Source organism: Erpetoichthys calabaricus, chromosome 15 (genome assembly GCF_900747795.2).
Source record: "Erpetoichthys calabaricus chromosome 15, fErpCal1.3, whole genome shotgun sequence".
NCBI classification, from domain to species: domain Eukaryota; kingdom Metazoa; phylum Chordata; class Cladistia; order Polypteriformes; family Polypteridae; genus Erpetoichthys; species Erpetoichthys calabaricus.
Window position 1 is genome coordinate 19,539,327 of NC_041408.2, and position 3,138 is coordinate 19,542,464.

At 39.5% G+C, this 3,138-nt stretch overlaps 1 non-coding gene across 1 annotated transcript; it reads right to left on the reverse strand.

Moving 5' to 3' along the window:
- Positions 1-2,974: 2,974 nt before the first annotated feature.
- LOC114666302 (U1 spliceosomal RNA) lies at positions 2,975-3,138 on the reverse strand. The gene has a single exon (XR_003718560.2). It is a non-coding gene; the product is annotated as a U1 spliceosomal RNA (small nuclear RNA).

Sequence of the window (3,138 nt, forward strand, 5' to 3'; positions counted from 1 at the left end):
GTCTGCTGTTTCATTGCAAAAGCAGGAGGAGACGATTTAGGGCTGTGTGGCAGTTGAGTCTCGTTACCTGCTGTCCTGTTTAACAGTTAATGGTCATGTTTACACCATAGAGATTAAACCCAATAGCTAAATGAATTTACTGGTGTTGACCAATGTGTCTCCTGTCAATTAAATGCTGAATTTTAACTGTGATGACGATTACATTTTTAAGAGATAGGTGTTGTGAGACCTAAATTGTACGTCTCAATTGATTTTTACGGATATTAAAATTGCCAACGAAACAACAGGGATGACAAGTTTGATGTTATTTTGAAGCCTCCATTAAAGGGAATATAAGAGTTGTGGTTTTGACCCATGCCCATTTCCACCAATGCCTTTGTCTAATCCTGGATTGTGTCTTCTGTTGTTAATTCTCACTCAAATATTTGGGTGTTTTCAACTTGGCCATACTTTAACTCAGGCAGTAGGAGCAACAGAGCTAAATGAGCGCTCATATAAAAAGACACCTCCTGGAAATGTGGAGATGGTCAGCTCAGAGGACCCCACTCATTCTATCTACTCTGTATGTGTTATAAGGGTCACTGTAAAATTAGTTTAAATAATGCTTTCTTTAAGCTTATTAAGATCTTCACCATAACCTCCTACTGAGAAAGACTTGCTTTTGTTTCAGAAGATACCCCATGTGTTACCCAAAAATAATCAATGAAGATAACTGTGTTAAATCTGTGAAAGACTGACCAAATTCCTTATGCCAAATGGTTTCAAGCCAAATTTTAAAGAAAAATCAAACATTTTGCATTACATGCAGCTGTTTTCTTGACCAAAGTGAAGAGTGTAATGATTAACACAGAGGAGTCTGCCACGGATCAAAGTCCTCTTTAGCACGAGATTATAAAAGCAGGTACTGATGGAGAAAGGATGAATGTAACAAGCATTTTAATTGAAGATGTTATAGAAGCCAAGAGCAAAATCCACTGTCATTTATAATCTTCATTTCATAGTGGAGAAACATTACCATGCAGTTTTTGGATCTAGGTTTTCAATACACTACTGTATATCCTACTACACTAACTGAGTTAAAACTTTCTTTATCCATCTTAATATAAGGAGAGGCATCTGTGTGTCTGTCTGTGTGTCCATCTGCTTGCTGTGTCTCTGTCATTCCAAAAGATGGTACTTCACAGACATTTTTAGTAATAAAATACACTGCATCTTTCATTCCAACAGATGGCATATCACAAACATTGACACTGCTTGTATGAATCTCATATCAAATGGTGTATAACAGACCGTGCACTGCAAACATTAACGCTGTGGTCTACATCAATTATTTAGATTTCAGTCCATCTTAGAAGGGTAGCACAGCTAGTTCTCACATAAAAACATAAGTAGATAAGAAATTTGACAAATGAGAAGAGACCATTCAGCCAGATAAGCCTGTTTGTTTAGTTAATAGCTAAGCTGTCCCAACATCCATCCATCCATTTTCCAACCCGCTGAATCCGAACACAGGGTCACGGGGGTCTGCTGGAGCCAATCCCAGCCAACACAGGGCACAAGGCAGGGAACCAATCCTGGGCAGGGTGCCAACCCACCACAGGCTGTCCCAACATCTCATCCCAATTCCTCTTAACAGTTGCCAAGGTCTCTGCTTCAACTCCATGTCTCAGTAGTTTGTTCCAGAGTCTTACAACTCTTTGCATAAAGAAGTGCTTCCTGGATTCCATATTAAATGCACGTCTCTTTAATTTGCCACTCAAGGCTGGATTAAGACATCTACAGGCTCCTCTAACAAAGAGCTGATCATACTTTTACCACTGCAGCACACAAACACTGGTTGTTTAATAAAGTGTAATATTTCTTGATCGCTACATCTCTTCTTAATAATTTCCATTCTTGGATTTCTTTTTCCACTGCGTCGGGGGTGAACAGCTTGAGCATCTTCGCGCATGGATGCTATATCATGAAAAGTCCCCTAGCCATGACAGGCCCCAGGACACATACCCAGAACACCCTGATAGTACATCTGCCCCTGTTTCTACTGGTGTCCTTGAGTATGAGATTCACCATTGAGTTGAAAGAATTCTGCCTTTGAGGATTTTGAACATCAGAACATTAGACAAGAGCAGGCCATTCAGCTTGACGGAGCTCGCCAGCCCTATCCATATAATTCTTTAAAATAACATCAGGTTGAGCTGTGAAAGTTCCTAAAATCTAGCTGTCTACCACACTACTTGGTAGCATATTCTAAGTGTCTTTGGTACTCTGTGTGAAGAAAAACCTCCCAATGTTTCATACGAAACTTACCTGTAAGAGCCAATCTTAGAAAGTTAAAGTTTTAAGTTAAACTCATATTAATGTTTGGTTTATTTGAATAGAATATAATTTCTTCCATAGTCATAGACAATAGTATAGTCTTTTGCCCCTATAAGTTTGTAAGAGATAGAATCTTCTTGCTATAACTGAGAAACAGTGTGATAATAAGTTTAGTTGTGTTTAGAGCAGGTCCCAGTAAACAGGGAATTGAAAGATCCATTTTTAAGTTAGAAATTGAATAAGCATACAGTTTTTTGACCCTTTTGAAATGGTTCAGAAATTATAAGTGATTAGTAACGATTTAAGATGTAACAAGATTAAGCTTAGAACTGAATGTTTCTTTTTATAAATTTTTCCCTTTATTTGCTATTTTAATTTTCTTTTTTGTGTGAACTTTTTTTTTTTGTTCTTCTATTTCGCCTTATACAATTTCTTGTATTAGGAATTTGTTAGTTTTTGCATACCCCTTGGGGTCAGAGCGCAGGGTCAGCCATTGTACAGTGCCCCTGGAGCAATTACAGGTTAAGGGTCTTGCTCAAGGGCCCAGCAGAGTAGGATCTCTTTTGGCAGTGACAGGGATTCAAACCGGCAACCTTCTGGATGCCAGCGCAGATCCTGAGCCTCAGAGCCACCACTCCGCCCCCCAAAAAAAAAAAATCAGGGGAGAGCGCGAACGCAGTCCCCCACTACCACAAATTATGCAGTCTAGTTTCCTGCATTTGGGGAAATCGCAGGGGTCAGCACACCCAGAGTGCAATGGATGAGCCTCGCCCTGGGAGAACCACTTTAGTGATAATGGTATCTCCCCTGCCAGGTAAGTAT